Source organism: Empidonax traillii, unplaced genomic scaffold, assembly GCF_003031625.1.
Source record: "Empidonax traillii isolate 1590-97213 ecotype Southwest subspecies unplaced genomic scaffold, ASM303162v1 scaffold394:size533684, whole genome shotgun sequence".
Classification (NCBI taxonomy): Eukaryota; Metazoa; Chordata; class Aves; order Passeriformes; family Tyrannidae; genus Empidonax; species Empidonax traillii.
Genome location: NW_020955587.1, coordinates 267,752 through 283,249, shown reverse-complemented (window position 1 = coordinate 283,249; position 15,498 = coordinate 267,752).

Here is a 15,498-nt window from a genome sequence, read left to right as displayed (position 1 = left end):
CACTTCAATAGTGCAGGACAGATGAGGAATTGGATCATGTTGGAGATGCCTACCTTTGAACTATGTGCAACGAGCCCTGTCTAGAACTGATGCAATTGGTATTTCATATTGGATGAGAGGGCAATAAAAACGGATCACCATGTCAGGATAATGGGCAGCTTTTGTGTTGTTTTAGGGTGTAAGGAGGAACTAGACTACCAACAAGGCTAGTTTTGGTTTTGATTCTAAACACTGCTGTTGTTAATTCTTTTTTTTTAGTTGTTTGCGTGCCCTATGCTGGTAAGTATGGAAATGAAATACATAAGCAACTTCTGACTCATTCTCTTCCACAAAGGCTAGTTCAAGAATAATTTGAGAAGCATTCAGCAAGAGTTGAGTCACTGATTCAACTATGAATACTTACTGTATTGGAGGCTATGTCTTCCTTTCCATTGTTTTGCATAGCCCCTGGTTCAATGGTGGGTGTGAAGATCCAACCATAGTCTGTACAGCAACGTATGCAAATATGTCACGTTACAGATCCTGCTCTGGGATCGCAAGGTTCATTGTGTTTCCCTCAAGGGTAGAAACAACAAAAGTAGAACTGTGGGATCAGTTTGAACAATAAAGATGAATATTACAACACCAACCCAGGTGTTGAGCTGCTTTAATTGCCTTTTCGGTGCATAGGGAAACCTGAAGAAAGACACTGCTTTCTGAGAACACTGGCTGATAAAATAGAATAGTCAGACCTTGCAGCAGCTTTGAGGCTCAGACACCCTGCAGCAGTCCAGCCAGCTGATCCCAGCAAAGGATCTAATTGCAATGTTTGGTAAAATAACTCCTGTATCAAGAGTTGTAAAGGAGGTAAGGCTGTGGTGCTGAAACTGTAATCACAGATTAGGAGGAATCTCTGCCCCCTAAATATGATGCATATGGCATTTAATGAATATGAATATTATAGGCTTCCATCAAAAAGTAATAGGACTACATAGGGATCACTCTTAAATTTATGGAATATAGTAAAACATCAATATAGCCTATTTCTGTTGTACTTGTTGAACTATCCCATAACATTTAATGTTTGGGGGTAATTTTCTATTGAACTTGACTGGAGGATCCAAAACCAGGAGACTATGGTTAAAAAGTAGATTTTCATACCCACCTGCCTTAGTATGTATTCCTTTACAGAGCAAATATATTTAAATTTAGGATTTTATCTACAGTTGAAGCACAGAAAAATAGTGTAACATTTTACCTTATCACACCTGTTGTGGTAGAGAAGATTTGTTTAAAATGTTGCCTAAACTTTCTGTTAAAACTGTTTCTATATTTGAGACTTCATCTATACCAGGTAAAACTAATATCACAGCATTGTAATCAGCAGAGGATTTTTTGAGTGTGTGAAGAGGGGAAGAAAGGTGCACAAAGATGGTGGCTTTGACTCCTGTTTTTGGAAATTAATGCATTAAGAACTTAAAAATTGGTAAGAGGTGATGGAACTATGCGGGGCTTAATGTTTTCAGTTCTTGGACATGGCAGAGGCAAAATTAAAACAAAGCGTATGCATTCATTAGTATGTACATATTTTTCCTCTTGTCCAGGCCTGGGAAAGTTTACACATAAAATAAAAAAAATTCTAAATCTGAATAGGATGAAACACTGAGTTCAAGACAGTCCCTACCATCCTCTGCATAAACTCTCTTAACAGTGCATGATGTCAGCGTTTTCAGACTTGATTCAGAGTAGCAAAGTATTTATTTAAAAATGCATTCCAGTTCTTATGTATACAGCTAGAAATTGTGTGTAATATATACAATACACATACAGAGAGCTACTTCTTCAGAAGGTTCAAGTGTTTCTGTCATAATCACTTCTGCTACAACAGACGCTGATTTTCTATCCAAAACAATAAAACCTCTTATACTTGTGAGGTGAACAAATATTAGAAGCTTTTTAAATGACCTTTTTGCTTTTACTTGAATCTGTGAAAAGAAGGTCAAGTTTAAACTTGAGTTGGAACCACTGTTCCCTGCCCTGCCTTGTCTCCAAACATTAGTTGCACGTTTTCCTACCATAGCCATTTGCCTCCTCTCCCATAGAAGTGTGTTTCCTCTGCAAATCTTTTAGGAACACTGTATCTCAAGCCCAGCATTAAAAGACCATTTAAGTGAGCCCTATCTCTACTTCAAATCTTTTAATCTTTTCCATTCGCTTCCTTTTTTTTTTCTTTTTCTGGCATCTTACTGAGTTTTATTGTGACTGAAAGTAGAAACTTTAAAAATTGGTTTGTTTTCTTGGTGACCTGGAACTGCATGAATCATAGAATCGATCAATCATACAGTCATTTGGGTTGGAAGGGGACCTTGAAGATCATCTAATTCCAACACCCTGCTATGGGCAGAGACACCTTCAAGTAGACCATACTGTCTTAAAGAAGTGCCATTTCTGAATTCAATTTATCATGGTGCAGTGTGAGCCTTGGGAACACAGAGTTAGCTGGTTTCTCTTGCCTAAATGCAACAGGAAGGGGGACAACGAGGGGTGGGGAGGAAGCCTCAAGGGACTGCTCCGGGGTCATGCCAGGCCCAGCTCCTGCAGAGAGCCGTGACCCCTGCCTGGCTTAGCTCATTACAGCAGCTGGTAAAGAAATACATGGTGGTGGTGCCAACAACTCATTATTTCATTAGCCGTGTGTTTTTTTGTGGCTTAGTGGGCTTATAGGCAAGCATGTAAATTCAATAAAAATTAGGTTAAATGCACTTATTACCTCTCCCAGTCTCCCCCACCCCTTTTCTATAACTTCTCTTAAACAGAAATATAATTTATTTTTTGCCCACTTTTGATATAAAAAGCTAGCTGAAGTTTAGGGTATTAAGTACTGCATTAAGAAGAGATGTTGATGATGGTACCTTTGCTCAATCAGTTCACTGAGTAGGGAAGGAACTGAGCAGTAGAATAATGATCTAAGCTTACTTCAGACACTGATCAGCCAAAAAAAGAGAAGGCGTGAATGTTTAGAGAAAGTGTTATGAGGCTTCTGTTTGTTTTATATTAGTTTTGATCACTCTGGCTGATCATTTTGTTTATTTATGTGGAACTGGGTTGGCTAATGTAACCACTAGTGACTGAGCCACCTCTGCCCTGTCTGTTAGAGATGCAGAGGTTGCTCTTTAAGGTACTTGGTTTGATGGAGACTAAAACAATCTTGTAACTATCATGAATAATGGTTATCTTCACTTGGAACAACTGAAGTTTTATAAAATCCATTTCTTTCCTAGATGAAGAGCACAGATGCTCTGTACCTGTCCCCTTTATATTTTTAATTTTTTTTTTCTACACTGTTTTCTCTGCTACAGGGTTCTTTTGCCAGGTTTTATTTGGTTAGTGTGGAGTGTCAGAAGGTGAATGGCAGTACTTTGGGTCTACCAAGTGCTTTTTGAATTTCTAGATGATCAGTATTTCCCCTTGAAAGAGAGAGACTGTCTGGCTGTTTATACGCTAGAATAGCTGGTAGGGTTAGAGTTATGCTCAGGAATCAGAGTAAAATCCCATTGAAACAAATACTAAATGTTCAAAACTCATGTTTCGTGTAGACTGAGGTGTGTATAATCACATTACTTTTAACTGGGTTGTATTTTAAGGTACTTCTGAAGTCATAAGGTCTTAAAGCTGGAAGACCTAAAATCTTCAGTCCTATCCTAAATAAAAGCTCTTTAGCAAAGTGCTCTGGCCAAGAGCTAAAACTTGTGCAAATTCCACAGCTGCAAAATATTGCAATTTTCTTTATCTCAATTTGATATTGGCCCAAATAGAAGTCATGAGTGTAAAAATTAAGCCCATTTTTATATCAGTAAACCAGTCATGTCTAGATTCTAATGGTTTGGAAAGTGATCACAAATCTAAAGTGTACCTCACTAGCAGTATAACAGAGTTTGTGATGAATTGGAATAACTGTTTCCATTTTTGTGTTAATCCACTTGACTCTTGAACTACAAATCTTACTCTTGCTTGCCATGTAGAACTAGTCTTGCAATAGGAAATTCAGTGGCTTGACTTACAGATGGGCTAAGTGATTTCATAAGTCATTAATACTTATGAATCCGTCAGTGGGGAAAAAAATCCTCACTACTTTAAGTGTGTATGCATGATTAATTTTAGATTCAACCTGGAAATACAAAGTGGTCTCTTTTTCATTTCAAAGCATTAAAAATAAATAAATGAGAAAGAAATCTGCATCTGTTAAATAGAAGTGTCCATGAAGTTTTCTAAGCTTGGAGTAAGAATAGTCCTTTCAGGACTATCTTGAAAAAAATTATGGAAATAGGGCTATTTTTCTTGTGGATTTCTCTCAATCATCAAAATTTCTTTGAGAACCACCAGTCTTTGCTTTTCTGAAAACATTAATCCTTGTGGCAGCTTGTTAAATGGCAGCTGAGGATAAGACTACATGTAAGTGAAAGGCTGTAGCACAAATCTAACCCATATACATAGAGGACTGTAATACATCTGTTACTGGTAATAAGATAATCAGATGATGGAAGTGATCTGATTTCTAATATACACATGGGAAGGATGGGTGCTCATAGGAAGGCATACTAGAGGTTTATATTTTTAAAACACGCTATAACCATTTAATAATATTTCTCTCAGCATCTTTGTTATAAAAAACAGTAAATGGTCACTTTCTGAACAGAAAATAATACTGAAATATTGGTAGTTTTGGTGTGTTTTTGTTGGGGTAACACTTTTAGAGCATCTTGCTATAAGCTAGCACTCACTCATCCACTAGGTTTTCATATGAGAGAGCATCTTGGACAGTGTATTCAGTGGGCTTGAAGCCCTGTGCATTATTGACTATTTCAATCAATAAGATATTACAAATGCTCCTTCAGAAAAATCCATCTGCATATTTAAACTGTGCAAATAAAATAAACTTGTAATGAAATGTGCCATGCTGTACTCTGTGCCACAAGTAAAGGTATTTTTTGTTTAAGATGTTAAAGAATGAATGAACAGTTTAACACATGGCAAGCTACTTCCGTATAGCTCTTCAAAGGACTAGAACAGAGGCGTGAAGTAGAAAAAAAAATAATGACTGTTTTCTTAGTTCCTTCTTTAGCGATAAAGAGAGTAATACCAGTGTCCAAAAGATGCGATTTACAGCATTGTAACTGATTCTTTCTCCTGCTTAGAACTGGACACTTATTAATAATTTGTATAGTTGTCAGTAATTTTAGAGCTTTTTTGAAAACAGTTATTTGCTTCCACTTCTATCTCACTTTCTTTTCTTATCTGTGTAAACTTTGTCCTTTTCTGGGAAGAAAGGCATTTTTCTTTCCCTCTGGAAATCTCACTTGACATTTAGCAAGGGATGTTTGTAAGAATGTCAGACTGATGAGAGCTGTTTTCTGAAGTCTCACCATGTTCATTCAGCTGAACAATATCTGCTGTTAACAGCCATAATTATTATGAACAGGTTTAAAAGGACAAGCTTATTGTTGTACTTTGGCAACATGCTTTTGAGCTGCTGGTTACTCAGTAGTAATACTTGGCACATGACATTGCTTTTTATCATCAAAGTGCTTACAGATATTGACTAATTAAATGCATTAGAGGCTATCTGTTTGTCCCTTGGTTGCAGGGAAGTAAATAACTGCTTCTTCATTTATATTGTAGAGTTTGTGAGTGTTTGGGTTCCTAATGAAAAGTACCAGATAGAGACATGACCCTTGTGGTTATGAGTTCTGCTTGAAGCTTTCGGATGTGGTTTCCATTACCATATACCCTATGGGAGTGCTATCATAGAATCATTAAGAGTTGTAGAGTCATTGAGGTTGGAAAAGACCTCTTATATCGAGTCCAACCATAAAAAGCTTTTCATCTCTGGTAAGGCAAGGCAGTACAGGTCTGGATATGAAATCAAGATGAGGCAGCATAATCACCCTACTGAAGGTGCTGGAAGCTGCAAAAACTAAGAACTTCCATGAACCTTAGGAAAATCAGCTAAGTTGCGCTTTGGATTTATGGATGTGCAGTATTTGCAATGCAAGCAATATGTCCCACAAGTTGCATTACTGAATCTTACTAGTCCTTTAAATTTTTTTTTGGATCATACAAGTTGTTAGTGAGGGCTGTTCTGTAAAGAAAAATGAAACAAAGGCAGCTTACTGGGCATAACACAATTGTCATGTGTCTTATAATGTTTATTAGATAGCCAAGCATGAGATGTGTAATAAATAAGAGATTCCTGTACTTGATTGAGTATATTTTACTTTATTATGCAGACAGCTCTGGGAAGATATGTAATCAGATACTTGAGATCAGCTCTGGTGACTATTAGTGCTAATTGAGAAAAGGGTTGCTGCATGGCAGCCTATGTGGTAATTGGGCCATATGTTAGGAAAAGAAAGCACACGTTTGGCCCTCTGACTCTCAATATTGAACCTACCTGACATAATGAGACAATATCTTACTTCTGTATTTCATGTGTATGGCATATAAAATTAGAAATCATAATGTAGCTAAATAGCTACTGCAAATGCAAAGCTCTTTTCCCTGTGTTTCTGAGAGAACACTGCATTTGTGGAAGTATTTTTGCATTGGTCATCCTGTTAGTTTGTGGTAGAAAAAAATATCTACTTTCCTTAAATTTCTTTTATAGTGTGGAGGAAGGTGATTGCAAGTGATTTTCGATACATGAATTCATTATAAACTATGTAGTTTGCTGTTGGGGCATTATATACATCATTGCAAAGAATTAAGAAATGATGTTTAGCTTGTTAATATTCCTAGTTAACTCAAGTGTTCTCAAAACAGCTGTACTAAGCTTGAAACTGTATGACACATTTGAGCTTTTTAGACTTGAGAGCAGTTATCAAGAGATCTCAAAGATGGATTTTCTTAGACCTTGTGTGCCCTTTTTGCATAAGCAAGCAGAATTCACTTTGAAAAGTCCTCCATAGTTACTAATTCTTATTGTGGCATTAATAGCTGTATTTGTTTAGAAGGCTTGCATGCATAGTAGTTTACTGTTCATAATCTGACATTTGGACACTTGAATCAGGATTGAGCTTTTAAAAATTCAGGCCTTTGTTCCCCTGTTGTTTAGATTGTTATCATATTTTAGCTTTATGCCCTCTCATTCCCCATTTTATATATCTGCAGTTCTGGACAAAGTGATCATGAGACTCTGGTTGCTCGCTGACATTGTTGGGAAATTGTAGTCCCTGTCTCTCTGGGCTGATTTTTTTTTAGCTGGCCAGGTGTTGTTTTTCAAGTCCTGAGGTGCTAATATATAATTATAGAGAAGATCATTCACCTTTCTGTTGGCTTGCTAGCTTCCTGTGAGCCTTAGTTCCCACTTTACAGCTGCTCTTTTGGAAAAATTGTCTGAACTGCCCCTGAATAGCAATGTTGGCTTTTTATCTCAATTAAAGATATGCAGTTTAGGGGAGTAGGGTGATTCACAACCCTTAAATACACAGCTGTCATTGAGAAGTTGGCTGTAGAACTATTATAAATACAACTGATAGTATTAGTGCTGTAAGTGCCCTCATCCATGCACCAATATACTTTTCCTTATTCCCACTAGAATGTGCCTGTTGACTTCACAGATTATGGTCCTTTACTTAGAGCATGGCAAATTTTACCAGAGACTGACGTTCTGAGTCTCAGGTTGGTTTTGTGTATTCTGCCATCCTATTGCTGGGAGACCTGGGAGTTTGGTTGTGGACTGGTTCTGGGGAGACTTCAGGCATTTCTTCTGGAACTTAAGTAAACAGCCAGCTGCTAAGGACAATCATGTTAAGAAGTTGTATGTAGGGTTTAGTTTTTCCCTAGTATCTTATGGTTTGCTATCTGAAGTCACTTTCCCTGTAACCATGTGATCTTCCCTCCAGCAAATATGTCTTCATAAACAGAACATAATTGATTTCATAATACTTTATGTGAGTAGGGATGTTTCCATACCCAAAAGGTAGGGATACCAGATAAATGATAAGAGCAGATGGCACTGGCATTATCAGAGGAAAAAAGCTAAAGAAGTTCTTGAGACGGGGAATTTAATCAAAGAATACTATGCATAAGATGTCTTTGCATAGTTACCATTTTAGATTCAGCTTATGCTGCTTTTGCTGCTTTGCTCTGTTTTCAGCTACAGGCAAATCCTCCCTATGCTCTGTAGACAGAGAACTGTGGCAGAGCTGTGGACCCAGGAAGCAACAGGATGCAAGGACTTAAGATAGAACTGGTGTCCCATGGCTAGAGTTAGTCTCAGAGTGCTGAGTGACCAAAAGGAGGGGCAAAGATAGGACAAGATGGGAATCATGCCATTTCTTGAAAACAAGCCTTGCACAAGCATCTGAAGCTAAGCAATCTCCTTGTTTATTTCTCCAAGTGCTCTGTCCGGTTTGATCTGCCAATTGAGTTCAGTTGCTTGCAGTGCTTGCTTGCTGAGATTGATGAAGTCTCCATAATGTGGCTGCATGTTGATCATCTTTCCTTCTTAAAGCACCTGTAAGATGAATCAAGTCAGTGTTGAAACTTTGGCTGTGGAGAGAAATGCAGTCCAGTGGTCATGGCTTGGGGCTAGAAACTGAAATCTGTATGTGTTACTCCCTGATCTGTGAGTAGGTTTTTGTCACAAGCCCTCCCCCCAGCAACAGAAAAAAAATCCAACCCCAAAACAACTTTCTGTAAAGCTGGGTCTGGGAATGAAGCATTCACCAGTCTTTGTCTGTCTGGAGAAATGTTTGCTGGTTGTAAAGTGGTTGGAGACCTTGGTACACAACTGTAGGACAAAATATTTTCTCATTGTGTCCACTTTGCATGACACTCCTAAATTTTATTTTATTTCTGATTATCATCCAGGTGTGGATTTTTTTTTCTGGTGTGAATCCTAGATAATAGAAATGCTTCTCTCAGGCTTTTCTGTTTGAAGCTTTAAGAATATAATTGAAAATACTCATTTTCACTCTCATGAATCCTTATTTTTGTTTTGTGGGTGTTGAGTTGTCTATTTCATGTATCACATGCTACTGCTTTTCTAGCTATTTTGTACATTAGTTTTTAGGCTCTCCAGAAGGTAGTTCTCTTGTGCTATATGCTGTGCAAATGTAGGAGAAAGATGATTTCTCCCTGCAAGATTCCATGCTTTCATGTGTGAGATGGGGACCACTGACAGAGAAAAAAAAAATGTAGTGTGTCAAGGGTTTTAGCATATTAAACACGATGTAGGGAAAAAAAAAAGTACTTTAGTAATTAGGTTCTCTATTTACAGTCCTTTGCACACCTTTCCAAGAGATACGTTAAAACTACATCACCTGACATCATCTAGCAATCAGGTCCCTGAGAAAGTGCTCTTGGAATGAAAAAGCACGGAGAGGCTATGGAAGACCGAAGAGCAGGTTCCTTAGTGGCTCCTTATTGTGGTAATTAAAGTCAATCCCCTTTACTGCCTTGCTGTTCAGCTCGCAGAGGCAGAACGGTGCTGTCTGCCCTTCGGATGCCGCTCGCCGCTCCCGCCGAGGTGCCCCGCGGCGATGCTCCCGGCGTGCTGCGGCACTCGCTCCTCGGCAGCGGGCCCTCTCCCGGGCTGTCAGCTTCCAGGATGCTGCCGGTAGCTTGAGAGGAGCTCTGGAGTCCCTAGTGGTAACGGGAGGGAAACGAACAGCTCGTTCTTCCCTTTTTATCCCCGACAAAGAATGAGACAGGCGCCGCAGCTGCACCGCGGTGAACGCTATTCGGCGACTGGTACGGCATCGCTAGCTTTCCTTGATGCCTTTTGCTGACCTCCTTTTTTTTTTTTTTTTTTCTGGCATGCTGTCTTTACCTCCGTAGTCGTGTGGTTGCTGTTTTGTGTCATGCTTGCAGTAAGTTCTTAGCAAGGCTTCTCCGTCCCCCCAGTTTTCTTGTATAATTGTATCGCAGTGCCTTCGTCCTGAGGGAACTGCTGTAAGTGAAGAACAATAGGAGTGAGTAAGTTGCTTCCCGTAGCTTGCTTGTTTTTTTTTTGCCTATGGGACGACTTCCTAATAGTGCAAAATGGAAAGCTTTCCTCTATACTCTGGCAGAATCTGTGAGCACTCATTTTTTATGCTAATTTTAGTCATATTAGTGTAATGGTAAAACTTCTGGCTTGTTACTATTTTACCTTCTGGGAAAAATGCTTATGAATTGTTGTTGTGGTTGTGCTGGAATATTTATTGTAAAGATGAGAATATGCCAGCAGTACTGTGGGATGTTAGGTACAGCATCTCCTCTATGGTTTTCCACCTTTCAGCTGAAGTACCTTGTCTCTTATCTACTTCTCACTTTATGCTGATGCTTTTATGGAATCTGTTGCGGTTCTGTCGGTGTTTGATCATTGGTTTGGTCTGAAATACATTCTACTATTTCAATATGTACCACCTCTTGCCCCTTGCTTGTGACTTTATACAGAGCAAAGAACAGTTTTGCAATTTGGTGTATGCCAGTGGCACAAAGCCTGGTTGAAACAGACAACTCCAGTGACAATTAGTGACTTGATTTATGTTGGGTATTGAATGGGCAGGGTAAAAGTGTATGTGTTTCACCAAGTATGAAGTAGGACATAGCACACTGGCAGAATCTGCAGCAAAGGACAAATGTAACCTTAAGTGGGATTTATATCTGTGTATCCAGGTTGCTTTCTGTCATCGTGTAACCAAGGGCTCAGAAGTCACGTGTCCCTTTCTGCAGTGTTGGTGCTGTAAGAAGAGTTGCTTAAGGCTGTATATAAAACCTCACTAAGGTATAATTTAACTATTCTCCCTTCAGTTGTGGAAGAGTGAAGAGCACTGTCTCTGTACCTTGTCATCCCGTATGTGCTGCAAAAGATTTTTCTGTCATATCTATCCCCCCATGTATTGCCTTTCTCTTGCATAATTCATAGCTGAAGAATTTGCATTTCCCTGAAGTTGAAAGTTCCGAGAGTGCATTGTAATGATGAGAGAAATGGGGGCAGAAGGAGCTGACTGGGTTTGTTTTTTTTTTGACCTAGCACTTTTACAAATTTATTTATTGTACAAAACCCTCTTAACTAAGAGGCAGTTGAACTGGTGCCAGCAGAATATTTCAGACTTAAAAAGTGACAAGACCCATTTATATTTTTACTTGAAAAAGCATTTTCTGAGCTGCCTCAGCACAAGGTGACCATCTGTCTGTGTCCCCTGCTGACCTAACAGTGAGGGAAAGATGAACCTTTGACTGTCTCTAGATACAGACATAATCAGTAGTTTGCTCCATCTTTGGTATGGGGAATAGTCATGGGCAAATGGGCAACTGTTGCAGGCAGATATATAATAGGGAGGCTTTTGGTGCTGTACCAGGTATGGAACTGTTGTCTAAGGTGTAATAATATATGAGGAACTTATACTGAGAACCTGTCTCTAGTAGATGGGCATCTAATAAAATGCACAGAACATAGGTTGGGAAAACTAGAGCAAGTTGTAAGAGTTCACTATTCTTGACTAAGAGCTTAGCATGTATGCTAAAGTATACATGTGACTTTCTTCATAGATCACCATGTGAGTATCTTTCATGTGGGAATCTTTCCTTTTGAAGCAGATGAGTAAAGGACACAAGATACTCTGTTAAACTAAGTTACTAAAGTGTCATTATGTTGTGGGGTTTTCAATTTTTTTTTTTTTTTTAATGTGTGTAGCAGAGCATATATTAACAAGGCTTTAAAGCACATAATAAAAGGAACTTGGTGAGAGAGCTGTTTAGATGTCATTAGGGGTACTCTTTGTTATGCCTCATCATCAGGTTGTGGGAATGCCAACTATTGTGCTATTTGTCCCCAGTAGCATCTCTTCTTTTCCAGAGTGTAACTCTTAAGGCTTCAAGCTCTATTGTGATTTAGGACCTTGAATGTGTGATAGAGGCTATATCAGGTTGGGATGTGATCATCACAATACCAATAATGTTATTGATGCCACACGCACTGCTGCTTGACGGAATGATGCAAACATAAAAGACAAAATAATCAATTGTAGCTGAGAAGTACTTAGCTGGGAGAGAGAGGGCATGCTGAAAGGCTGGTATGACCTTTCCAGATCATTGCTCTACTTAGTATAATTAATGAAAAGCTTCCTGCTGAAATGAAATGTGTAGATGCTTTTTTTTTGGGGCAGGGGAAGGGAGCTTAGGGAAAGATGAAGATACAGCTTTTGAAGAGCCCAAATGACAAAATCTTGTTGTGAAAGAAGGAAGATAGTAAAGAATTAGGCAGCTCAGGTATGCACTGTTTCACTGTCAGATTACTGAAATTAATGCCTGTGTCACTGCATCACTGCAACATGTCTTCAGACACCTCTGGCAATTTCCCTCTTGACTGAGAATCATTTTTTATCTTCATGATGCACCAGGCATCTTTTATCAGTGCTCCAGAAGTGCTGTATAGCTTGGCTTTGAAGGAGAGGCTTTTACAATAGGTTAAGAGCTCAGGCAACCATAATTTCACCTTTGGCAATACTCTGTTTGATCCTCTTTTACAGATCAAATAAGTACACTGGAAATCAGGGGAAGTGCTTAGTGTAACAAACCCAAACACTGAGTGACACAGCCTATAAGTGCCCTATGTTACCTGAAACTTGTATTCAGACAATGCTGCCTCTGTTTCATTGTTTAAAAATAAAAATGTCTTCATATTTCTGCCAACAACCAAAGCTGTCCAATTTAAATTTCATCAATTATTTGTCACTGTCTGGCATATTTTGTCTGAATGGTTATTATACATTTTTTGTCTTTGTTTCCCTCCCATGTTTTGGTAGAGCAACAATGGCGCGGAGACATTTGTCTTGCAGAAAAACAATCTCTGAGAATCATTCAAACCTGTTTCCTTTGTCATAACAAATTTGTATGCCTGGGAAGTAAAGAGACTGGTCACTTGTATTTTCCTCTTCTGCTCCTTCTCAGTGGTTAGTTACAATATCAAACTGCTTCCTTTGAGAAAAAAACAAACAGTAGTATGATATTTGGTCTTTGCACAACCAGAAACAACCAGAGTCAATGTAAAATGGATGTAAAATAGCTTTTGTTTAAAAATATTCTTCTCCTGTTGCATGGTGAATAAATAGTTCTTTTTGAGACCTGAGTGATTTTAAATTTTAGGAATAACTGTATGGGGCTTTTTGGGGATTAGGATTTTTTTTATTACTTTTGAGTCTGCAAAACTGCCAGGACTCTTATATAAAACTTTATTTTTTAAAACTCCATCTAGTACACTGGGAATTGTAGAGTGCACTTCTGTAAGGGACAGACACTCAGTAGGGCAAAGTGATTATGAAGTAAATTTCTTATCTCAGGGAAGAAAACTGCTTTCCAGCTATCCAGGCCTGTAGTCAACACATCCATTTCTTCTCACTTAAAGAATATGGTTTCCATAGTTAAACACTTGGAACAAATGTGAGCAGGTTGTCTTTAACATGTGGTAGAGAGAGGGTGTTCTGGCAGTAGTTGCATTTAAATCTTGAGTTACCTTTATTATGGATTGTGCTGTTAGTGCAGTGCTTATGTACCTACTGCAGCGTGACTTTCTGAAAAATTTAAAAGTATTCAAAAATGGCCCACTTGGTTGATTTTAAAATTCACAGCCACCTTCACATCTTATGATGGAGACAAATCTGGATTCAAACTGCTGAACAGTTTCCCACAGGCTGTGTCACACCAGTGTCTTAGTAGAAAGGCCCCATGGCATTTAGAGGGTTTGGAAGGCAAACTAGGGAGCTCCAAGGGTTTTGTTTTATGAAAATGGTGTTCTAATTTCAGCAAAATAAGCCATTTGTGAATGGCTGGCTTTTTCAAAACACTTTCCAAAAGCAATAAACAGAGACAAATATGCACACAAGATTTTTATCAGTCTTTTTTTTTTCTTTTGATAGCTACAGCTATGAAAGCTGATGACTTTTTTTTTTTTTTCACAAGAAAAATTGTGTTTTGTTCTGAATGTTTATTCTTCCACACAAAGGGGAAGGACTGATACCACTGTGAAATCTTCATGAAATTTTGGAGAAAGACATAATGATAACTTTCAGAAGAGGAATATTAACAATAGTCATCTTACACAGTATTTTTAGTCTTAAACATCAGTACTTAAGTGATTTCTCATACCTCGTGAAAGCTGATGTAAACACAATATTCCTGCAGTTAATGTGAATCCCACAGCATTTTGCAAACCTTTAATTGTGTAAAGAACTGGAGAAAAAACATTATTCCTTAATTTGACAGTAGAAACTTGCCTTGTTTTTGAGCAGGATGTGTGGCCTCCTTTAACCTTTCTACCTGTAAGGATATCAAAAGATTTATACAAGTGGATTTTTCAAAGACATGTTGTGGTCTGTTTCCTCCAGTTGCTGCTTGTCTGTGTTACTCTGACCCAGTTCAGAGATGGAGATCTGCCTCTTGAATTTGGCAATATATGCTTAGCTCAGCCTTTATGACTAGTGGTGGAGTAGGCATAACTTTTTGGATGCCAATAGGTAGCACACTTGTTTAATTGACTCTGATCCTTCACTCTTATCTGCTCAGTGGGATGCTTGCAAAGGAGCATGTTCTTCTGCATAGTTTGTATGAAGAGTGAAGCTTTGCTTGATGCAGAAAATTATTCACTGCATATCAGCCATCTGTTCTCCCAGTCTTTCAGTGGTTTATCTGATCAGAAGAGCTCCTCAGTTTTTTGAGTGAAAAAACATCAAGTGAGAAAATGGTGTTAGTGTTTTTATTGCGCCACCTTCTTTTGGTGCAATAAATAATAGTGAAACATAGAAAGGATTAGCAAATCCTTCCCTTTCAGCCTCAGCTATATTAGCTAGAGGAGTTTTGTATGTGCTAAAATATGAGTAGAGTAACTCTGCTGGCATAAATTATTTGACTTCTTGAAGGATAGCCTGTCACCCTAAAAACAATTTTTTAAAAATTTATAATGTACTGTAACTTTAATGGTCTTTTTCCAGTACATGCCCCCCTATGCAGCATGTATTAACATTGGTACCTTAAAGAATCAAATCCATGCTCTTGTGTAGATAACAGAAGGCTGGTATTGTGTAGAGATTACCAACAGAAAATATAAGAGACAGTAATTTGCAATAAAACCGAAACCTACCATGAAATGTTTTTGCCTTTTTCTTGCTCTCCATGTGGGATTAGGGTATTGCTGTAGAGCGTGGGAGCTTGGGGTTCAGGTTCCTGTTTTGACTCCTGTACAGTGATTTGGCAGATGAAACCTGTTGGCCTCAATTAGGCAAATCAAGGACCCAAACCTGAATGTTGTGCCATGAATCTCACCAGTGGCCTCTTCCTGAGATGGCTGTACCTTTGTGTGTTCCTTTTTCCAACAATCAGAATTGCCTACCAAAGTTTATTTAACACTTCTCAAATGTAATTTTGTCTGAAATTGCAGTAGGCCAGAGTGCATACTGAAATATTCTTTTCCTACTTCTAGACATCACAAAAACTGAAAAACACCAATTCTGCTGTTTCCCTTCTGACACTGACTAT